Source organism: Hyperolius riggenbachi, chromosome 9, assembly GCF_040937935.1.
Source record: "Hyperolius riggenbachi isolate aHypRig1 chromosome 9, aHypRig1.pri, whole genome shotgun sequence".
NCBI lineage: Eukaryota > Metazoa > Chordata > Amphibia > Anura > Hyperoliidae > Hyperolius > Hyperolius riggenbachi.
In genome coordinates this window covers 256,337,103-256,362,290 of record NC_090654.1, presented here as the reverse complement: position 1 = coordinate 256,362,290, position 25,188 = coordinate 256,337,103, and the positions used below count along the sequence as shown (strand labels likewise).

Sequence of the window (25,188 nt, the reverse complement as noted above, 5' to 3'; positions counted from 1 at the left end):
ACTCCTTCTCACATTTTCCAGCATGTTTCTTTCTTCCTACTGCTATTGCTTCCTAAAAAGACGCATTTATATACAAACTGTTTTCCTTCCGACTTACTTTTGATGTCTTCTATCTTCTTTTTTTTTCATCTTCCAACATGCATGAGCCTTTTTTATGTATTATTATTCCTTTTTCCTGAAATGACACACATATATGCAGTCTATTATTGCTCTCATACTTACCACCGCTGTCTTCCTTCCGCCCTCCTGTGTATTTCTTCTTGTATCTTCTACGATTTCTTTTCTTACTGCTCCTTCTTCCTAAAATGACACATTTATATACAAACTGTTTTCCTTCTGACTTACTTTTGTTGTCTTCCATCTTCTTCTTTTTTCATCTTCCAACTTGCATATGCCTTCTTATGTAGTACTCCTTTTTCTCTGAAATGACATACAAACATGCAGTCTTTTTTTTTGCTCTCATACTTACCATTGCTGTCTTTCTTCTGCCCTCCTGTGTACCAATTTTCGCATGTTCTAAGACTTTTCCTTCTTTTCACTGCTCCTTCTACCTAAAATGACACATTTATATACAACATTTTTTTTCATTATGACTTACCACTGCTGTCTTCAGTTTCTCCCTCTGTCCATCTTCAAATTTGCATATGCCTTTCTTTGTATTATTCCTTCTTTTTTTCTGAAATGACACACATACATGCAGTCTTTTTTTCCTCTCATACTTACCATCGCTGTCTTCCTTCTGCCCTCCTGTGTACTTCTTCTCGCATCTTCCAGCACGTTTCTTTCTTCCTACTGCTATTGCTTCCTAAAATGACACATTTATATACAAACTGTTTTCCTTCAGACTTACTTTTGATGTCTTCCACCTTCTTCTTTCTTCATCTTCCAACATGCATATGCCTTTTTATGTATTATTACTCCTTCTTTTCTGAAATGACACACATATATGCAGTCTTTTATTGCTCCCATACTTACCACCGCTGTCTTGCTTCTGCCCTCCTGTGTATTTCTTCTCGCATCTTCTAAGATTTCTTTTTTCTCACTGCTCCTTCTCCCTAAAATGACACAATTTATATACAAACTGTTTTTCTTCAGACTTACTTTTGTTGGCTTCCATCTTCTTTTTTTCATCCTCCAATTTGCATATGACTTCCTATGTAGTACTGCATTTTTTCTGAAACGACATACAAACATGCAGTCTTTTTTTGCTCTCATACTTACCATTGCTGTCTTCCTTCTGCACTCCTGTGTAGTCTCACATTTTCCAGCATGTTTCTTTTTTCTTACTATTATTGCTTCCTAAAAAGACACATTTATATACAAACTGTTTTCCTTCTGACTTACTTTTGTTGTTTTCCACATTTTTTTTTTTTATCTTCCAACTTGCATATAACTTCCTATGTAGTACACCTTTTTTTTCTGAAACGACACACATACATGCAGTCTTTTTTTGCTCTCATACTTACCATCGCTGTCTTCCTTCTGCCCACCTGTGTACTTCTTCTCACATCTTCCAGCACGTTTCTTTCTTCCTACTGCTATTGCTTCCTAAAATGACACATTTATATACAAACTATTTTCCTTCCGACTTACATTTGATGTCTTCCATCTTCTTCTTTTTTCATCTTCCAACATGCATGAGCCTTTTTTATGTATTATTATTCCTTTTTTTCTGAAATGACACACATATATGCAGTCTATTATTGCTCTCATACTTACCTCCGCTGTCTCGCTTCTGCCCTCCTGTGTATTTCTTCTCACATGTTCTAAGATTTCTTTCTTACTGCTCCTCTTTCCTAAAATGGCACATTTATATACAGACTGTTTTCCTTCTGACTTACTTTTGTTGTCTTCCATCTTCTTCTTTTTTCATCTTCCAACTTGCATATGCCTTCTTATGTATTATTACTCCTTTTTTTCTGAAACGACACACATACATGCAGTCTTTTTTTGCTCTCATACTTACTTTTGCTGTCTTTCTTCTGCCCTCCTGTGTACCAATTCTCGCATGTTCTAAGACTTTTCCTTCTTTTCACTTCTCCTTCTACCTAAAATGACACATTTATATACAACATTTTTTTCATTATGACTTACCACTGCTGTCTTCAGTTTCTCCCTCTGTCCATCTTCAAACTTGCATATGCCTTTCTTTGTATTATTCCTTCTATTTTTTCTGAAATGACACACATATGCAGTATTTTATTGCTCTCATACCGACCATCGCTGTCTTCCTTCTGCACTCTTGTGTACTTCTTCTTACATCTTCCAGCACGTTTCTTTCTTCTTACTATTATTGCTTCCTAAAATGAAACATTATACAAACTGTTTTCTTTCTGACTTACTTTTATTTATATTCTATGTTCCTCTTTTTTTTATCTTACAACGTGCATATGCCTTCTTATGTAGTACTCCTTTTTTATGAAATGACACACATACATGCAGTCTTTTTTTGCTCTCATACTTACTTTTGCTATCTTTCTTCTGCCCTCCTGTGTAGCAATTCTTGCATGATCTAAGACTTTTCTTTCTTTTCACTACTCCTTCTACCTAAAATGACACATTCACATACAACAAGTTTTTATTTTGACTTACCACTGCTGTTTTCCATTTCTCCCTCTTTCCATCTTCTAACTTGCATATGCCTTCCTTTGCATTATTATTTTCTTTTTTTCTGAAATGACACATATATTTAGCCTTTATTGGCTCTTATACTTACCAGTTTTGTCTTTTGTCTTCTTGTTCCTTTATATGGTTTTCCATTATTTCTTTTACCGTCTTCCTTCTGTCCTACTATGTATCCCTTCTCTCATCTTCAAACACCTTCCTTTGGTTTTCACTGTTCCTTTTTTCTAAAATGACACCTTGTTGTGCACACAGTTTTTTTTGCTGACTTACCTTTGCAGGGAAGTGAGTGAGCCAGGAAACCTAAAAAGAAGAAGAAGCTGGTATAAGTTTAATTATTGTTGAAATTGAGAGAAAGTCGTAGGAACTTACCTGCTGATGTTCTGAGGAGAATAACCATCTACAAAAGAAGAAAGTTGCAAATTAATTTGAGTTTGTTAAACTGGAGTTAGATTATATTTCACAAATGAATGAGTCGTACCTGTTGACCAGGATTCTGATGTGGAGACTTTGCACAGGAATCTGTATCTGTACACAGGAATCTATTCTGGGAATTATCCAGTTACAGAGCTGCTGAGAACAGCTTGGAACTATTACAATCGAAGTGGTCCTAAGCACCAATCTAGTGCCAATGTGAGCCAAACCAACATTTGATAATTAGCACAAAGCCTGAACATTTAGTGACAGACTAGGAAACAATTACCTGTAGGTATATGAGTGCTCCATCCTCTCTAGTACTACTAAGGGACATAATAACAGATTAATTTGAAAATACATCACAAATAGGCCAGAGAGCAAGAAAAAGACATACAGCAGGAAAGCTCTTATTTTTACTATGTTCTCATATCCAGTGGAAAATAATATGTGGCCACTGGTGTACACAGCTGGCAAGGATCACTGCTTGTACACATTGATTGCAGTTGCATTGTACGCTAGACAACTATCTGATGTCAGTAGCAGGGTTTGTAATGATTAAGGTACTGCACAAATCATATCACAGATTCAACAATACAAGCAGCTTCTTCATAGATATTGTAAGACCAGAGACCTTAGAGAAGCCACCTGAGACATAGTTGTACAGAGAGGTCATCCTGCTAAACCATAGAAATAGCAGAATAAAGTCTGAGGAATGGATATAGCTATAGTAAGGATTTACACACAACAGCAACACTGTTGTTTGAATAAACTTCCCCTGATGCAGGGCTGTAAAGTCCTGTCCTAATGCTTGCAGTGCCTGGGTTTCCCCTCAGTGTCAAACACAGGCATGTGGGGGCGGAGCTTCCCATGGACTTGGGCGGAGTTTTGTTGTAAATAGCGCATAACCAACCTCAAATAACATTAAACAGTATGTCACTTAATAATATAGGTAATAGTGTGTCCCACATTATCATTAACCTCCCTGGCGGTCTATTCAAACTGCCAGGGGGCAGCGCAGCACTTTAAATTTTTTTTGTAAATTATGTAGCTAGCCTAGCGCTAGCTACATGATAGCCGCTGTGCAGCAGCATCCCCCCCTCCCCTTCCTATCGCCTCCGGCGATCAGAGCAAACAGGAAATCCCGTTCAGAACGGGATTTCCTGTTTGGCTGCCCCCGTCGCCATAGCGACGATCAGGATGACGTCATGGCGTCGGAGGGAGTTCCGATCCACCCCTTAGCGCTGCCTGGCGGTGATTAGCCAGGCTGCGCAAGGGGTCTGGGGGGGCGGCACGGCGGGTTGCAGTGAAGCGGCGGCGATCATGTAGTACACGCAGCTAGCAAAGTGCTAGCTGCGTGTAACACAAAAAAAAATTGTACAAATCGGCCAACCAGGGCCTGAGAAATCTTCCGCGGCGGCTTAGCCCGAGCTCGGCTCGGGTTTACCGCCAGGGAGGTTAATAACTATGAGTTATATAGTGTCATAGAAGGAAAATAAAGGGATTATGTTTTCAGCATTGAACAATCTTCATTAAAGAACCACTATCACAAAAATCGTAAAATGTATTTAAACATATATAAATAAGAAGTACATTTCTTCCAGAGTAAAATGAGCTATACATTACTTTTCTCCTATGTAGCTGTCACTAACAGTAGGTAGTAGAAATCTAACAGAACTGACAGATTTTGGACTAGCCCATCTCCTCATGGGTGAATCGAATGATTTTGTTTAGTTGCTGCTCACTTAGCAAAAGGCAGTTGCTCCGTCCATCTGCCCAATGAGGTGTGCAGCGAGTTGGGAGGCTGGCCAGCATCTTTTTGTAAATCTTTTTTAGGGAGTGTCTTTATAAAGAATAAAGGCTATGTTGAGAATCCCCTATGGAGAGGTGGACTAGTTCAAAATCTGTCGGTAATGTCAGATTTCTACTACCTACTGTGAGTGACAGCAATATAGGAAAGAAGTAATTCATGGCTCATTTTACTCTGGAAGAAATGCACTTCTTATTTGTATGTGTTTACATGTATTTTAACTGTCACTATTTTCTTATTAACCCACCATATAGTATGTGCAGCACTTTAGTTACACTGGCAGCGGCGCCCCTGTTGCGGTGCAGCTCTGTATGCAGCCGCCCTATTCCTGTGTGCTGAGCAGCCTCATGTACGGGATTCCCATAATGCAGAAATAAGAGTCACAATATCCGATCACTCTCTCATCACTCCGCTGTCTCCCCGATATGTATTTCCAGCGTCACAGAACTCAGTGTGACATTCTCCCAGTGCTGTTCCTGATCCCGGCCAGCAGGGGGCGCTACGGCACAGCTAATGCCGTCCTCTCGGCTGACATACGGGCTCCGGGCTGCTCCTGTGATGCTGCTAGTTGCTAGGCGACACTCCTCCCTTCTGCTGCTCAGACCTGTACCCTCTGCTTGTGTAGCCAGAGACACGTGCGCTCATTCACTGTCTGGCGCTAGTGTGTCCAGGGAGGGCTGTTTCCGGGCAGCAGCAGCACTGATGTGACGTCATGGGGCTGCCTCGTGCATGTGACGTGATGGGGGCATGCCACCAGCTCCCCTGGCCAAAGTACTGTAATATACACCACAATACCATGTGCAATGCCATAACATTGCTTAAAATATATTTAATACATCTTTGATTAGGTTATATTATGGGATCTATTACTTTAAGTACCTTGACCAGGGGAGATGAGGACGGAGTTTTGTGTCGATTGGGGGCGGAGCCTAGTGTCCATTTGCCCCGGTCACAGCGGCCTTTTAAATGCATATAATGTAAGATTAAATAATAACATTAAAGGGAGTCGGCATCAGCGTGACATGAAACTCTGCCTTAAGTCCGCAGGAAGCTCCGCCCCCACGTTCCTGTGTGTGAAGGGTGAGCTGTGTCACGTGGGAGCAGCTGTGTCTATGCCCCGCCCCGTTTCGCCTTTGCTGGCCGGTCAGACTACGCTTCAGGGCTGCAGCCGCTTTTATATTTCATGCCCTCTGAGCCTTCTACTTAGCAAAGGCCAAAGAGGGGGCGGGGCATAGACACAGCTGCTCCCACGTGACACAACTCACCTTTCACACTGCTGAATGACTGAAGGTCCCCTGATGCACGGCTGTAATGTACTGTCCTAATGCTGGCAGTGCCTGGGATCCTCTGTGTCACATACAGGCACGTGCACAGTGGCGTAGCTAAGGAGCTATGGGCCCCAGTGCGAGTTTTACATTGGGCCCCTTCAAGCACTCTATACATAGTAATTGATACGGTGCACCAAAACCTGCCAAGGACAACCACAGTGTCTGAGGTGCAAGAAGGGGGTGGGGAAAAGCTTGTGAATGATCACCACTATTCAAAGCATCTATAGAAGTTATTAATACAAGCACAGGACCAATAGAGAGCTAATACTGTGATAGAGGGTGGACCCTTCGGGGCCCCTCTGGCCCAAGGGCCCCGGTGCGGTGGAGACCTCTGCAACCCCTATTGCTATGCCACTGCATGTACACGTCGGGGCGGAGCTTCCCGGGGACTGGGGGCGGAGCTTCACATGGTTATATGGGCGGGGCTTAGCACCTGGGTTCCTCTCAGTGTCACACACAGGCACGTGCATGTGGGGGCGGAGCTTCCCGGGGACTGGGGGCGGGGTTTCATGTGGTTATATGGGCGGAGCTTAGCGCCTGGGATCCTCTCAGTATCACACACAGGCACGTGCATGTGGGGGCGGAGCTCCCCGGGAACTGGGGGCGGAGTTTAGTGGTAGATAGCCGCATAACTAACCTCAAATAACATTAAGCAGTATGTCAGTAAATAATATAGTTAATAGGGCCTGATTCACAAAGCGGTGATAACTCAGTTATCACGCCTAAAAGACTTTAGGCGTGATAAGCTTTGCACCACTGAGTTAGCACGTTTTGTGCTCTTTATCGCGCGCAAAGTTCCGCTCGCGCAATCGCACAACTTCGCGTGCAGCGCCCATAGGGTTTAATGGGCACATCGCGCGAACTGCACCGTGCATCAGGCGATTGCAAAAAGGCGAAAGTTTTGCGCGCGGGATTTCGCGCGAGTTTCATTTTATCACGCCTAAACTGAGTTTAGGCGTGATAAAGGGCTTTTCACAGGCGTGCAAACACTTTGCACCGCTTTGTGAATCAGGCCCATAGTGTGTCCCACATTATCATTAGTAATAATGAGTTATAGAGCCATAGTATTACTAAAAAGAAGGGAAATAAAGGAATTATGTTTTCAGCGCTGAACAATCTTCATTAACTCCATAACAGTGAACAAGTAACATAAAAACAACTGTCACGTTTTCCTGATGACCCACCATATAGTATGAGCGGCAGTTTGGTTACACTGGCAGCAGCGCCCCTGTTGCTGTGAAGCTCTGTATGCAGCCGCCCTATTCCTGTGTGCTGAGCAGCCTCATGTACGGGATTCCCATACCCCAGAACTCAGTGTGACATTCTCCCAGCGCTGTTCCTGACCCCGGTGTGGTTGCACATAATGACAGCCGGGAAATGTGAATAAGACGCGCATGCGCAGTGTAGCACAGTCCATTGAAGAGGCAAAATATTATAGGATGCTATAATTGTCATTACACCGGTGCCCTGGTAATACTAGCAACTAATTTATATTCACGGACATCTATTTACATTACATTCACTCTACAGTGTTATTTGTCCTACCAGCCGCTAGGGGGAGCTCCGGGCTGTAGCTGGCATTACTGACTGGACAGCCTCTTGTTGCCGGTGGGTGGCGTAGCTGAGACTGGCTCTGGCTGTCGGGGATGCGGAGTGAAAGGCCGCACGTCTGTCTCCGCCGCTCTGTCTGCTGGAAGCTCGAGCGTCAGGATGACGTCATAGCAGGTGATGTGGTGCAGGCGGGCCGCCCGTGTACCGCTGGGGATGGCTCATGCAGTGACACGTGACCACGGCCCTTCTGCTATTGCTGTACTATGCTAGTGCTGATAGGCACATAAATCCCTAGGCCCGGCCTGTACCCACCAGCAGCCTCTGCACTTCCCGTGTTATTGCTGGGGACAGCTGTGGAGGATGGGGGTGCAGTACATGCAGGGGGGGAATGTCACAGGGCGTGTGCACCTCTCCTGAGGAGAACGTTGTGGCAACGTCATGCTATCGTCTAATTTATATTCACAGATATCTATTTACAATGCATTTACTCTACAGTGCTATGTGTCCTACCAGCCGCTAGGGGGAGCTCCGGGCTGTAGCTGGCATTACTGATCGGACAGCTGCTCTGTTCCACGTCTTGTTCCTGGATGGTTTGCCGGTGGGTGGCGTAGCTGAGATGGCTTCTGGCTGTCAAGGAGACGGAGGGAAATGCCGCACGACGAGTCTGTCTCCGCCGCTCCGTCTACACGAAGGTGGGCGCCGGGCTGACTCGCGTGTGCTGGTGGGCGCTCCTGTACCGCTGAGGACGGCTCATGCAATCCACATGACCACGGCCCTATTGCTGTTACTGTACCATGCGATTGTTAATAGGAATATGAAGCCCTAGTTCCTGCCTGTCACCACCATTAGTCTCACTGCACTTATTGTATTATTGCTGAAGGTACAGCTACATGGAGATGAGGAATTACATGCAACTTGCTGCTGTACTGTGTATGTTGAAGTACAGTGCTCTGGCTGTATATGCTGATGTACATAATATACATAATATATATATATATATATATATATATATATATATATATATATATTTTCTACAAGCCAAATCTGGTCAGTAAGGCCTCCTTTCCACACGTAGCTGAAGGAGGTGAATTCACTGCCTTACAACTGCTCCCGATCACCAGACTGTCGTTTGCTAGCGCTTGGCACGGGTATTGTACGAGAGGCGCGCTTTGTGATCTGGAGGCTGAAATGACGTCAAGTGAAATAGTTCAGACACCTATAGAAAAGAGGTTGAAGGGTCAGTTCACACGTTCTTCTACCTGCTTCTCATTTAGCTGATGCTAAATGCTTTTCTGCAACCGAGCAGAACGACGGGAGCACAGGTTTATGTTGTCACCTCTAGAGCACCCCAGGGGGACATGGAAGCGCTGAATGTAGCCAGTCATGCAGCGTCCAAGACAAGATGACAGGATCTATTGCGCCTTATACACAAATGATGCAGAAAGTCAAAACCATCATTAAAACAAAAACACTTCTTTGCTCTTGAATGTGCAGTGATCTGATGGCAAATGACCAGTGTATGGCCACCTTTACACTTGCACGCTACACATGCTGCCGCAGTGTAGCATGCGCTCTTAAAGAGAATCTGTATTGTTAAAATCGCACAAAAGTAAACATACCAGTGCATTAGGGGACATCTCCTATTACCCTCTGTCACAATTTCGCCGCTCCTCACCGCATTAAAAGTGGTTAAAAACAGTTTTTAAAAGTTTGTTTATAAACAAACAAAATGGCCACCAAAACAGGAAGTAGGTTGATGTACAGTATGTCCACACATAGAAAATACATCCATACACAAGCAGGCTGTATACACCCTTCCTTTTGAATCTCAAGAGATCATTTGTGTGTTTCTTCCCCCCTGCAGCTATCTTCCACTGAAGTGTCAGGCTGTTTCTTCCTGCAGAGTGCAGACAGCTCTGCCTGTATGTAATTCCTCAGTATGTGAAAGCCCAGCCAGCTCAGAGGAGGATTTATCCAGCTTGTAAAAGATAAGAGAGCAGAGAGAAACTGCTCTAATCTAAATAACACACAGGCAGTGTGCAGAGAGGGGCCTGGAGGGGGGAGATGCATCACAGAACCACAACACTGAAGAACTTGGCAGCCATCCAGACACAGGCTGACAAGTCTGACAAGAGAGAGACAAGTTGATTTATTACAGAGATGGTGATAGTAGAACGTGCTGCAGTAAGCCAGAACACATTAGAATAGCTTTTGGAACTTGTAGGATGATAAAAAACAGGATGCAATTTTTGTTACGGAGTCTCTTTAAAGGGAAGGTTCAGGGAAACCTGTAAAAAAATAAAAATCCCTATCCACTTACCTGGGGCTTCCTCCAGCCCGTGGCAGGCAGGAGGTGCCCTCGCCGCCGCTCCAGAGGCTTCCAGTCGTCTTCGGTGACCGACCCGACCTGGCCAGGCCGGCTGCCAGGTCGGGGTCTTCTGCGCTCCAAGGACGGGCTCTTCTGCGTCCCACGCGGGCGCGCTGACGTCATCGGACGTCCTCCGGGCTGTACTGCGCATGCGCAGAACTACTGCGCCTGCGCAGTACAGCCCGGAGGACGTCCGATGACGTCAGCACGCCCGCGTGGGACGCAGAAGAGCCCGTCCTTGGAGCGCAGAAGAGCCCGACCTGGCAGCCGGCCAGGTCGGGTCGGCCACCGAAGACGACCGGAAGCCTCTGGAGCGGCGGCGAGGGCACCTCCTGCCTGCCACGGGCTGGAGGAAGCCCCAGGTAAGTGGATAGGGATTTTTATTTTTTTACAGGTTTCCCTGAACCTTTCCTTTAAGGTCTGTGCACTCGTTAATTACGTGCGCTAGTACAGCACCGCAACACTTGTCTACCGCAATTGTTACTACGTCACTTAACGAAGTAGTGACTGTGCTAGACAAGTGTCGCAGTGCTGCATTATCGCGCGTGTAATTTACGAGTGTGTTCAGCGCGAGTTGTGTGCCCGAAAGTGCTGCATATTGTGCACTGGTAGCTTACGCGTGCTCTATTCACATAACGGGTGCTCCACTCATCCCGCCTTGAGTCCTGTCGGGTCCAGCGGCCTTATGGGACGTGATCCCTGCACTTTGGCGCAATAGACTGCCTGTCAAGTGCTTACAGTAAGTGGGTAGGTATACTGTGCATGTTGTGCAATGTAGCGCAATACTGTGGGGTCATCAATCTGCCACTGTTCCCTTTCACTGACCTTTTCCAACGTGGCCGACCATCAGACTGCCATTTGGTAAAGTGGTCAGAATGCACGGCAAGCGAATTGATCAGATATGTTGGAACAATGCATGTTTGCATATTAGATCGGTGTAATTGAATTGAGTGGAAATTCATTAAAAATTGACACATCTATGGGCAGCTTAGAATATTATTAATTGGTATTTATATAGCGACAACATTTTCTGCTGTGCTGTACAGAATATTTTGTCTTGTCACTTAACTGTCCCTCAGAGTGTCTCACAAACTAATCCCTGCCATAGTCATATGTCTACAGGGCTGTTTCCCCCACCATTCAGTACAGGCGGCCGCTTGGAGCGTCGTGCGGGGAAAAAGCTGCGGCTGCCTGATGCTACTGCTGTGACCGCGATTGATTCACTCTTATTTTGTTTACCGCGTTCCGGGCTGACAGCAGTGCTCAACACGCACCCCCACGTGCTTGCGACTGCCTCCGCCTCCATACATACCCCCTCCCCCGGCGAATAGAGCAGTCAACACTGCTCTTCCCCACCCCTCCTCCCTTAAGGCAGGGGACACACTTGTCTTTCAGTTTTCTGCGCGCGATTTTCTGCATACTTTTAGCGCACACCAAGTGTGTTTCTATGCAGGAAAACGCGCACGTTTTTTTCACAGAAGCTGATGCAAGGGCCCGTTTCCACTTGTGCGGTGGGAATCGCCGCAGTAAAAATTCGCATGCGGAGGTGAATTTCGCATGTGGGTGTATGCAAATTTTTATGTGCATTCGCATGGGTGACTGTATGCGAATTTAACCATGGCAGTGCCTGTGTGCTTTTCCATTGATTCCATGCGAATTCGCATACCAAAACCGCATGCGAATTCCATATTAAATACATTGTATGCGAATCAATTCTGAGGGCTCTGCCGTGCAGATGTTTTCTGCACAGAAAAACTCAGAAATCCTGACAAGTGGAAACAGTCCCATCCACTAGTATTGTCTATGTGAATCTGCATGCAGGAAACGCATGCAGATTCGCTCTAGTGGAAACGGGCCCTAATTGATAGAAAAAACTGACAGAATGTGCAGAGTCATGATGCAGAATGTCAGTTTTTTTTCTGCACGCGAACAACATATTAACCACTTCCCAACTGAGGGGTTTTACCCCCTGACCACCGGAGCAATTTTCACCTTTCAGCGCTCCTTCCATTCATTCGTCTATAACTTTATCATTACTTATCGCAATGAAATGAACTATATCTTGTTTTTTTCGCCACCAATTAGGCTTTCTTTAGGTGGGACATTATGCCAAGAATTATTTTATTCTAAATGTGTTTTAATGGGAAAATAGGAAAAAACGTGGGAAAAAAATTATTGTTTTTCAGTTTTTGGCCTTTATAGTTTTTAAATAATGCATGCTACTGTATTTAAAACCCATGAAATGTATTTGCCCTTTTGTCCCGGTTATAAAACCATTAAAATTATGTCCCTATCACAATGTTTGGCGCCAATATTTTAATTGGAAATAAAGGTGCATTTTTTTCAGTTTTGCGTCCATCCCTAATTACAAGCCCATAGTTTATAAAGTAACAGTGTTATACCCTCTTGACATAAATATTTAAAAAGTTCAGTCCCTAAGGTAACTATTTATATATATATTTTTTTTTTAATTGTAATTTTTTTTTTTAAATTACAAGAAAAAAATAATTGGGGAGTGTGGGAGGTAAAGGGTTAATTTTGTGTGTTAAACTAATTTATTTCTATGTGAAAAATGCTTTGGATGTAGTTTTACTATTTGGCCACAAGATGGCCACAGTAACATTTTGTTTATGCGACCTGCAAGCGTCCGGAAGGACGCTTGCAGGAAGTAGAAAGAGGCTGAGAACTTTTTTTTTTTCCCACAATGGTCGCGCTGCTCAGCCGAGCGGCAGCGGATCATTGCGGGGCTTAGATCAATGAATGGGAATGGATTTTCCCGTTCATTGATCTCCGGGCGAGCGGGCGGCGGCGTGTTTACTAGCGGCGGGCGGCGTGTTTACAAGCGGGAGCGCGGGCAGCGGCGGGAGCGCGGAAAGTACGTATTTCTCCGTCCCTGGGGGTTAAAGGATGGAAAAAGGGACGGAGAAATGCGTACGCGCGGGGGTAAAGTGGTTAAGTGTGAACTAGCTCATTGATTAACATGAGTTCTCAGTTTTTCTGTGCAGAAAACGCGTACGAAAACAGCCAAGTGTGCTCCGTGCCTAAAGCCTTGACACACACTGGAGGACACAGCAGCAGCATTACCAGGAACCCAGTGTGGGGACAGGTGAGGTGACAGCGATATGTGACGTCACATGAGTGGGAGAGTGACAGTGAAAATAAATAAATGAAATCTAGCTTTCAGATTTCTGAGTGTTTTTCTCCTATGTACATGGGTGCTGCGGGAAAAGAGGGGATTTCTGGGGCTATACATGGTGGCATGAGACTGATAAGCTGCTTGCTTATCAGTAATAATCTGTGACCCCAGCGCGGCCCCAATCAACTGGAGGGTCCCGGGCAGAGTGGCAGGTGGAGCAAGGACGACACAGGAAGCCTCTATAGGATGCAGATTTTTCCCTCTTAAAGGACATCCGAGGTGAAAATAAACGGAAGAGAAAAACAATTGTATCTATCCTACTTCTCCTAAAAATGACTTTTTTGCTATCTCACAGTTTTATTTTATATTCAAATCTAGGTTTTAGGTTTTGACTGCTTCTTTGTCTCTGCTCAATGATACCTTCATTGAAGTATGCTAGAGCTCAAATCCATGAAATATTAACCCTTTTTATCTATATCCTGCTCTTAGAAGCCATTTACTGACAGGAAAGTGTTTTATGGCTGTAATTACTAATCAGTGAGGGTTATGCTATAGTCTGACCCAGTCCAACCTTGTCCCAACCCAGACAGAAACTGTCACTTGCATACCTGATTTTAACTCTTTCAGGCAGAGAAAGAAAAAAGGAACACAGCTTAGTGATTTGTGTGTTTGGCACTGTACATATATATATGTCTATTTTATCATGCAACATGTCACCTCGGTTGTCCTTTAAGTATTTATTTACTTTTTGACACTTTTAGGCCCGGTTCACACTGGCATGGATGGGAAAACTGATCCGTGTAAAAACTGATCCGTGCATCAGTTTCCCAAATGCGAGGTTCCGTTCCATTGCGTGGTCAAGGCGATGCATTCGTTGATTATGGAGTGACAAAACGGTATGACTTTTACACTGTACGTCTACGTATGTATCGTATCGTGTAGTGTGGGTATGGTAGTCTAGGGATAATTTAGGGGAAGCTAGTTAACTTATCTGTATGTTTTTAGGCTGTGGGAGGAAACCAGAGTGCCAGAGAAAACCCACACAGACACGGGGAGAACATACAAACTGTGTGGAAAGTGTCCTGGCTGGGATACTACCCAGGAACCCAGCACTTCAAAGCATCAGTGCCAGCCACTGTTATTGTTGTATAGTAACATCAGTGTGAAATGTCTTCCTTTTTTCAGGGATAATTTTGCTCACAGAGACCATGCAGGGAGGGAGTATGTGCGTTATACAGCATGGATGGATGCTATTGAAAAAAGATCTAAACCTTTGTATACTTGCTAGCTTAAACTCGGCTCGGGTGGCTGCTGAAGACTAGTCTAGGGTGAATCTGTGTGCACGGGAGACCATTTAAAAAAACTTTGCTTAACCTATTTTGGTTCCTGGACGTAGAAACTACGTCCAGGAACCATGCGCGCTCCCAGGCCCGCGGTTCGTTAGCCAGGCAATCAGTGAATCGGGCTATGGTGCCCGATCACTGATTCCTCTCTCCCGCTGAAAAAGCGACAGCTTCTCTCGGAAGCTTTGCTTTTTCTGGCTGCAACGTCCCCCATGCGTCTCTCTAAGTGTATGTTATGCTTAGAGTGACGTCATGTAAACAAACTCATGGTAAAAAGTAAAACTACAACTACAAGTAAAAAAAATAAAACTCAACACACATTTACATAATAAAACTATTGTTTACACCCCACCCTCCCAAAAATACCCAAAGAAAATGTTTAACCATTTCACAACTGAGGGGTTTTACCCCTGAAACACCAGCGCGATTTTTCCCTTTCAGCGCTGCTTCCATTCCAGTATTGATGTACTATGATTGGTTATTGGGGACTGGAGAGTCCCCATAACCAATCATTGTAATGCAGAGCCGGGGTTTGTGCGTGCGTGCGCATGCGGTCGCGCGCTGCACGTTTGTTTACCTTACATTGTTTTGAATGAAGACGGCTTCTGTTTGAAGCCGTCTTCATTCTACTCGCAATCGCCGAGGCTTTAGGATTTAGGAACGCTTGTTCCTAACATCCAATTACTCACCTGCTGTGCGGGCTGGCTGGAGTGTGCGCGAGAGTTCCCCACCCACTCCCAGCCAGTAAACAAACAAGTGCGCCTTTCTCCGTCCCTGGTGGTGAAGCGGTGTGCAGAGGGACGGAGAAATTTAGCACTGGGGGGGTGAAGTGGTTAATATAAAAAAAAAAACATTACAATAAAAAAAAAACATGTAAATATTTACCTAAGGGTCTAAACTTTTTAAATATCAATGTAAAGATGAAATATTTCTATATTTTTTTTTATTGTAAACTTGTAAATAGTGATAGATGCAAAACAGAAAAAAATGCACCATTATTTCCAAATAAAATATTGTCGCCATACATTGTGATAGGGACATAATTTTAACGGTGTAATAACTGGGACATATGGGAAAATACAATACGTGAGTTTTAATTATGGAGGCATGTATTATTTTAAAACTATAAAGGCTGAAAACTGAGAAATAATGAATTTTTTTCAGTTTTTTTCTTATTCTTCCTGTTAAAATGCATTTACAGTAATGTGGCTCTTAGCAAAATGTACCCCCCAAAGAAAGCCTAATTGGTGGCGGAAAAAACAAGATATAGATCAGTTCATTGTGATAAGTAGTGATAAAGTTATAGGCTAATGAATGGGACGTTAACATTGCTCAAGTGAAAACGACGGAATGCGAATGGGTTAACCCCCCCGGCAGTAATCCTGATCTGGGCACGGGCTCCGCTTTGTGTGCTGAGAGCGGTAAGCCCGTGCTCAGGTCGGGCTACCTAAAAACTGCACGTGTGCTTTGTTTCTGGGTCCCACGCACTCAGCGCTGCACAGCGGGACCCAGGCTTCTCCCCTCAGCTAACTGCGTTGCTCTGATTCCGGGGACCCAGTGGCCAGGCTTCTCCCCACGGCTATCCGCCTCCTCTCCCTCATCCCCATGTCCCCGCTTCTCCCTCAGATCCTCCCCGCTGCTATCTGCGTCCTTTTCGGCCACCAGGATACCTAATGTCCCCCGCTCTTCTTCCGGAGACCCGGCGGCCAATGACCGCAGAGGAGCGGCGATCATACGTCGTAACGTCATCGCGGCAGGGGGCGGAACAAATGTTTAAAGTGGAGGAAAATCAAATTTTCAAAATGTAAGCAAAACAGAGAAATGCGCCCTATATATATATATATATTTATGTATATGTATACACGTACACACACACACACACACTGATGGCTCCCCCAAAACTTCCCCCGACTAGGATGAAATGCAATCTTGGGTTAAAGTTCCTCTTTTAACATTCACTTCCTTTATAGAAATACAGTAGCAAGAAAAAGTATGTGAACCCTTTGGAATTATATGGATTTCTGCACAAATTGGTCATAAAATGTGATCTGATTGGGGTTGTACCGGTTTATATACTAACTGCTCCTCTAGCAAGGACCAAGGTAAGGGCTGGTTCAGACGGGCGTTTTTGTGGCGTTTAACGCAGCGTTTCAGACGCAGCGTTTTTTGAGATCTACTGCCATCCCATTCAAGTGAATGGGAGCGTTTAGAGCTGGCTTTTGCAGGCTTTCATGAAAGCCTGGCAATAGATCCCAGTGTTGCGTCTAGTCTCAAAAGCAACATGCTGCTTTCAGAGGCGGTAAACGCGAGGAAAACTGTTTCTGGAAGCCCTAAATGTCAACAACCTTAACTACTTCAGTCTTCAGTCGTTTTCACTTTATGCATCTGAGCAATGTTCACCTCCCATTCATTAGCCTATAACTTTATCACTACTTATCACCATGAACTGAGCTATATCTTGTTTTTTTAGCCACCATTAGGCTTTCTTTGGGTGGTACATTTTGCTAAGAGCCACTTTACTGTAAATGCATTTTAACAGGAAGAATAAGAAAAAAAAATGGAAAAAAAATCATTATTTCTTAGTTTTCAGCCATTATAGTTGTAAAATAATACATGCCTCCATAATTAAAACTCACGTATTGTATTTGCCCATTTGTCCCAGTTATTACACCGTTTAAATTATGTCCCTATCACAATGTATGGCGACAATATTTTATTTGGAAATAAAGGTGCATTTTTTTCCGTTTTGCATCCATCACTATCTACAAGTTAAAAAAAAATAGAAATATTTCATCTTTACATTGATATTTAAAAAGTTTAGACCCTTAGGTAAATTTTACATTTTTTTTTTTTTATATTATATTAAACATTTTATTTGGGTATTTTTGGGAGGGTGGGATGTAAACAGTAATTTTTATCTGTAAATATGTGTTGATTTTTTTTTTTTTTTTTTTTTTTACATTTAGTTGTAGTTTTACTTTTTGGCCACAAGATGGCATCCATGAGTTTGTTTACATGACGTCACTCTAAGCGTAACATATACGCTTAGAGGGACACATGGGGACGCAAGAGCAAGAAAAAGCGAAGCTTCCGAGAGAAGCAGTCGCTTTTTCTGCGGGGGAGAGGAATCAGTGATCGGGCACCATAGCCTGATTTATTGATTCCTAGGCTAACGATCTGCTGCCGGGAGTGCGCTGACGCGCACATAGCCTCCTGGACGTAGCTAGTACTTGCAAGAGGCGAAAGTAGTTAACATAAAATTGACATATCAGATGAAATTGAATTTCTGGACATCAAAATATGGAAAACAAGACAGAGACTTTACAAGCAACCATTTTTAGGAAGCCAACTTCAGTTAACAGCTTAATAGATTTTAGATCCCACCACACAGTCCCAAAACAAATATACCAGTCGCCAATTCATATGCCTAAAGAGGAAATAGAAAGTAAAGCCGTAGGTAAAAGATTCAAACAGAGGGGCCACCCGAGGAGATGTCTAGAGACAGCCCTGAGAAGGGCATGGGTCACTCCAAGAGAACAATTTATTGACCACATGGCCCAAAAAGAAGATAAATAACATCACACAATTTGTGACTCCCTACAATACAGCATGGAATGACATTTATGGGATTTTGAGAAAACACTGGGACATACTTATGAATGACTCCATTATTAGGAAGTGCACCACCAGCCACCCAAGTGTGACAGCAAAACGTGCCCCCCACTCTTAAAAACATGTTAAGTAGGAGTCCCTTCACACGGGAAACCCAACATTTTTTACAAATTAAAGGTAGCCACAGATGCGGCACCTGTTCAGTGTGACCCTGGATGAAAACAACTGAAGAATTTCGGAGTACAAGTACTGGAAAGACTTCTGATATCCGAGATTTCATTAATTGCAACACACAGGGGGTTACATATCTTTTAGAATGCCCCTGTGGCAAACGGTACGTGGGGCAAACTAAGAACCAACTCAAATCTCAACCACAGAAACATCTGTCCACAGTATGATTGGCTGAGAAGGACAAAATAGAAGGTAAAACCCTAACCACATTAGCAGAACATTTATTAACCTACCATGGTGGAACTATGAAGGGATGGATGTTCATGAGCATAGAACATGTTAAACTTAGTGATAGGGGTGGCAACATTACAGTAAAACTGTTAAAAAGCTTACCTGGGTGGATCCATGAACTTAGGACTCAATGTCCACATGATCTTGGTGCACAAAGCATCCATAATTATAATCTTCATTAACACCAGTACATCTATATATTTTATATATGTCCCTTGAATTCACTCTCTATTGCAATTTTGTTTTCCTGTCATCAGTGCCGGTTCAAGTGGCCCTGGGGCAAACTTCATCGTTGGGGCCTCCCGCCCCCATTGCCCCTCTGCTCCCCGGGGCCCTGCTGCAAGTATATTAGCAGCCATAATCGCCTTATCTCCGTCGGGTGAGCGGGCGGGCAGCGGCTGCACTCGGAGACACGCTGTCTCCCTCCTTCTCTATGACCCGGCGCGTCATGTGTAAACACGCCGAGTCATAGAGTGGGATGGAGACAGAGTGTCTCCGAGTGCAGCCGCTGCCTGTCTGCTCACCCGATGGGGATAAGGTGATTATGGCTGCTAATATACTTGCAGCAGAGCCCCGGGGAGCAGTGCGACCAGGAATGGAGGGGGGGGGGATGTTGGGGAATATCGCAGGGTCGGCGCTGCTGGGGCCCAAGCAGAGGTCGGGGCCCCAGGGCAAATGCCCCTTTTGCCTCTATGGTAGCGCTGGCCCTGCCTGTCATTTTAGAATTTTTACTGATTAATGTGATTAATGTAGTCATCCAGGCAGTGTGAACCAATTTATTCTATAGGATCAGGTGAGTATGGAGATAATCTGCTTAACCTCTTTTAATAGGGTTCCGTCTTACCTTTGTGTTTCTTTATATTTACCCAGCAGTCTGATTGTGAGTAGCAGACTGTTTGGAACTCTTTTCGGGATGACTTAATCTCTGACCCACAATAGTCTTGGGCGTGTTTTTTTTTTGTGTTGTCCTTTTTGTCTTTGTGTTTTCCTGCATTCTGTTAGGGCTTGTACACTGGTCAATTTGCCATCAGATTCGACAGATTTTTCAGCACGACCTGGCACCTGTTCACAGTGCCAAAACCACTGGTAAATTGTTTACTGACCACGGTATTACTGTGCTCAATTGGCCTGCCAAATCTCCTGACCTGAACCCCATAGAGAATCTGTGGGATATTGTGTAGAGAAAGTTTGAGAGACGCAAGACCCAACACTCTGGATGAGCTTAAAGAGACACTGAAGCGGAAAAAATTGATGATATTATGATTTGTATGTGTAGCACAGCTAAGAAATAAAACATTAAGATCAGATACATCAGTGTAATTGTTTCCAGTACAGGAAGAGTTGAGAAACTCCAGTTGTTATCTCTATGCAAACAAGCCATTAAGCTCTCCAACTAAGTTAAGGTGGGTACACACGTCAGATAAAAGTCTTTGGAAAATGAAAGATCACAGACCAATTTTACCCCCTTTCATGTTGTATGAGAGCCATGCTCTACACAGTCTGTTCTATGGAGCTGAACTCCCCATCAGACAGAAATCTTTGCAAAATGCTGCACACACAGATGCTGTACACATGCAACAGATCAGTATCTGCAAAAGATCTGTTCCTGCAAAAGATCCATTCCTGCAAAATGCATTCATAGTCTATGATATCTGCAGATCTCATACACACCTTGTTTAACGGACAATTATCTGTAGATCAGATCCACCAGGTTGGATCTTCAGATCGGCAGATAATTGTCTGATCTGCAGATGAATATCCATTAAACAAGGTGTGTATGAGGATCTGCAGATGTCATAGACTATGAAGGCATTTTGCAGGAATGGATCTTTTGCAGGGATTGATCTTTTGCAGATACTGATCTGTTGCATGTGTACAGCATCTTTGTGTGCAGCATCTTGCAAAGATTTTTTTCTGATGGGGAGTTCAGCTCCATAGAATAGACTGTGTAGAGCATGGCTCTCATACTACATGAAAGGGGGTAAAATTGGTCTGTGATCTTTCATTTTCCAAAGACTTTTATCTGACGTGTGTACGCACCTTTAGTCGTGGAGAGGGCTGTTATCGGACTTTTATTATCTCAACTGTTCCTGGACTATTTACTTTTCCTCTGCTAGAAGAGAGGTCATTAGTTCACAGACTGCTCTAAAAGACTCATTTTGAATGCTGAGTGTTGTGTAATCTGCACATATTATAGAATGATGCAATGTTAGAAAAAACACTATATACCTGAAAATAAAAGTAAGAGAATATTTTCTTTGCTGCTAATCTTCTAGTAATTATTCATAGTACACAACCAATTCACTATATCATACTTTTTTTTCGCTTCAGTGTCTCTTTAAGGCCACTATTGAAGCATCCTGGGCCTCCATAACACCTGAGCAGTGCAACAGGCTGATTGTCTCCTTGCCACTCCGCATTGAAGCAGTCATTTCTGCAAAAGGATTCCCGACCAAGTATTGAGTGCATAACTGAACATAATTATTTGAAGGTTGACTTTTTTTTGTTTTAAAAACACTTTTCTTTTATTGGACGGATGAAATATGCTAATTTTTTGAGATAGGACATTTGGGTTTTCATGAGCTGTATGCCAAAATCATCAATAAGAACAACAATAAAAGTCTTGAACTACTTCAGTTGTGTGTATTTGAATCTAAAATATATGAAAGTCTAATGTTTATCAGTACATTACAGAAAATAATGAACTTAATCACAATATGCTATTTTTTTGAGAAGATCCTGTACATATTTTCTCATTTACACATCTTACTATATCGGGCTGTGGCAATACTATTCCCTAACTCACTAGCGCTGTTCATTTAGGAGTTTGACAATAACGTTGCACTTCTTGACAACTAGGACCTGGTTGCTAGGCGCTGATGTCTCCGCCTCGCCACTGGTGTCAGTTTGTGGCCACGCATGATAGATTCTGCCCAGCGAATCCCCGCCCACCCTCCTCCTTTTAAAGTGAACCCAAGGAAAGAGTGATCTAGAGGCTGCCATATTTATTCCCTTTTAAACAATACCAGTTGCTGGGCAGCCCTGTTGATGTATTTGGCTGCAGGAGTATCTGAATTACACCAGAAACAAGCATGCAGCTAATCTTATCAGATCTGACAATATTGTCAGAAACAACTGATCTACTGCATGCTTGTTCAGGGTCTATAGCTGAAAGTATTAGAGGCAGAGGATCAGCAGTATAGCCAGGCAACTGGTATTGCTTAAAAGAAAATAAATATGGCAGCCTCCACTTACCTCTCACCTGGAGTTCACTTTAAACAGACTGTATATTGCACAGTATTACAACACTGTCTATTAATATACACTCGACTTTCTGCATTAGACGTGGATTGTTTATTTTCATCCACTTCATTGACTAGCAGCTGACAGCTGCAATTATAGCACATACATTTTTTCCCCCCCACTTTTTCTTGTTTTTTCAGCACACATACTCTATTGATGTCTATGCAGATGTCTGTGGCACTTAGCACTTTTCTCTCCCACTGTCTGGATCAGACAGACAGGGATATACAGTTATTTGAGGTTTTTGCAATCAAATATATACAATTTTCTTTCTCAATTTTTCATATATATATTTTATGACTCTTAGCACTTTTCTTGCTACCTCGTATCTATGCTTAGATCCATATTGGTGTATATCTTCTATATGTAAATTATGATCTTTGATCAATCAGTGAAGATTTTTTTAAATTGTTTTTTTAAACTTTTTTCTGTTTGACACGGTTTAAAATAAAATTGATACTTTTTCATATTTGGACTATGTAGTGCAGTATTTAATATTAACATTATTCATATCATTCCCCTTGGGCTCTTTTTTTTTTTTTCTTTTTTGTGATCTGATTTTCTTCAAAGTCACAACAATAGGCAATCAGTCTGCTTAAACTAATACCACACAAATAATTAAATGTTTCCATGTTTTTATTGAACACACCATGTAAACATTCACAGTGCATCTCAATCAGGTTGAGGTCAGGGCTGGGCCACTCCAGAAGGCGTATTTTCTTCTGTTTAAGCCATTCTGTTGTTGTTTTACCTATGCTTTGGGTCGTTGTCCTGTTGCAACATCCATCTTCTGCTGAGCTTCAGCTGGTGGACAGACAGGGCCGGATTTGTACTCTTTACCGCCCAAGGCCACTGTCATCAACCGCTTCCCTTCAGTATACTGTAGGTAACGAGATGACCCCCCCCCCTTCCCTCCAGTATAGGTGTGACGCTGGCGATATGACCTATCGAATGCGTCATGAAGCCACAAACGCAAGTCTCTTTGCAAAACCACCCAAAATGACATTTCGGTTTAAATGCACTAGTTTTTCCCTCTCACCTTTCTGCCTGCTAGTACACACTGGCTCTAATTACCTAGCTTTTCCCACCTCGGTGTGACAAAGGGATATCTCACACCTCCACTGCTCTTTTTCAGACTGATAGGCACCGACCCAGCAGGTGTCCGGCACATAGCAGCCTCTGGCCTGAGTTCAAGGGAGACCTGGAGGCACCGATCTCAGCAGGGTTTGTCACCTGGCCCCATGTCCTGAGAGATCAAAAGAATCCATCTCCCAGCGCAAAATCAATATTTTTTGTTTACCGGTTGTACGTACAATCGGGATTGTAGTTTACTACCCACACATTGAATTTGCCTCCAGGAGTCTCTAGTGCATGAGACCTGCATGGCAACAGTGGCCTAGTAATACGAGATTGGTGAGGGATTGTCCCATTACATATTGTCGGCAGCTGCGCGACCAATCTTTGTCAGTCTGTTCACCGTACTTCCTGCGTATGCTAACAGGTGCAGATTAGACGGGTTTGGCACGCTCTGTCGTATTAACCTTCTTTCCTTTGACGATCCAGCAACCGGTCTTCATTGTCCGTCTGCACCCGTACTTCCTGCGTATGCCAACGGCAGCACGGGATCGCGGGGCTGGATTGTCACAATAGGTAGCCAGATGTCCCCTTCCCTCCAGTATAAGTAGCCAGATGTTCTTTCCCCCTTCCCTCCAGTATAGGTAGCGAGATGACCCCCTCCCCCCTTCCCTCCCAGAGCCGGATTAAGACCACACAGGGCCCCAAGCAGAACAATAAATTTGGGGCCCCCTTCCTCAGCCACCCTGTTGAAAGGATGCCCCTCCAATATAGGTGGCCGGATGTCCCTGCAGTATAGGTAGTTGGATGTCCCCCTACTATAGGTAGTAGCCAGATGTCCCCCCAGAATAGATAATACAACTAATTACCTGAAAACGGCATGTGAATTTGTGTAAATTGCAAATTTTTATGAAAACTTTCTGCATTTAGTACTAATATGGGCCCTTTTCCACTGCAAAACATTTTTGACCAATTTTGATGTGCGATTTTGTTTGTTTTTTATGCGTTTGCGTTTTTCTGATTGGCAAGTGTTGTCTTGATTTTTAAAAATAGATACTGTGGTTAAATCAATGCAAAACGCATTTCTATACTTTACATTGAAACGCAAAACGCATCATAATCGCACAGACATGCATTTTCATTTTTTATTTAAATTGGAACGCAGCAGTGGAAAAGCCCACTTAAGATTCTTATTTTAAACAGTCTGCACTTAAAGAGACTCTGAAGCAAACAAAAATTGCAATTTTTACCTGCTAGTTTGCTTGAGAAGTATCATTAGATTTAAACCGCCGCATCCCTGCCGCAAAACAAGCGCTTTAGACCCCCCCCCCCCCAAATCCCGGGGCTTCCCTGAGAGGCAGACCTTTCAGCTGCAGCTCTGCCTCTACTGATGTCAATCGCCGCAGATCTCCGCCTCTCCCCGCCCCTCTCTGTGAAGGAAGAGTAAGAGGGGTGGGGAGAGGCGGCACTTGACATCAGGAGAGGCAGAGCTGCAGCTGAAAGCTCTGCCTCTTTCAGGAAGTGCCGGCCGGATTGTGCCCCCCCTCCCCTGGGGATTTGGGGGGTCTAAAGCGCTCGTTTTGCGGCGGGGATGCGGCGGTTTACAACTGAGAGTGCTGAAGTGAACTAGGAGGTAAAAATAACATGTTTTGTTCACTTCAGTCTCTCTTTAAGAATCGGCAAACGCATGCTGCCCTTTGCAGTTTGACTATCCAAAATAGATGCTTGTAATGTTGACCTGTGTAAATTTTTTCAATTTTCATTTAAATGCAATTCATACAGTTCAGATCAGAATATTGCAATGATTCACAGAAACATAATTTCACTTTCTTACTTTATTTGTAGATGTACATAAGACTCAGCCATCCCACAGGCTATCAGAAACTTGTAGACAGAAATGTCAGAATCTGCTGCCAGTTGCTGACCAACAAGGTCTCCTGCCCTTTGCAGCTAAATTCTCACACAGAAAAATGGGCGTTTGTGGACAATCTGTACCCTAAAGTGAGTACTGCTGCCATGGCTGCAAGGAAGTATAATTCTACAAATTCTTAACCAGCTGCAAACCAAAATCTGAAGAACATTATATCATAAAATGACAAAATAAATGGACCTGCGAATTACAAGGTTTGTAGCAGCTTGAAAATAAAAGTGGATTTTTTGTTTAA

The 25,188-nt window shown here is 43.6% G+C and overlaps 1 long non-coding RNA gene across 2 annotated transcripts; it reads left to right on the top strand.

Moving 5' to 3' along the window:
- The first annotated feature begins 8,187 nt into the window (after nt 1-8,187).
- Nucleotides 8,188-25,188, top strand: LOC137533152 (uncharacterized). 2 transcript variants are annotated; one of them, XR_011024147.1, is made up of 4 exons: nt 8,188-8,417; nt 13,086-13,199; nt 13,991-14,125; nt 20,978-21,250. It is a non-coding gene; the product is annotated as an uncharacterized lncRNA (long non-coding RNA). The 2 variants fall into 2 exon arrangements; XR_011024146.1 differs by lacking the exon at nt 20,978-21,250 and adding an exon at nt 24,869-25,188 and having other exon boundaries at nt 8,191-8,417.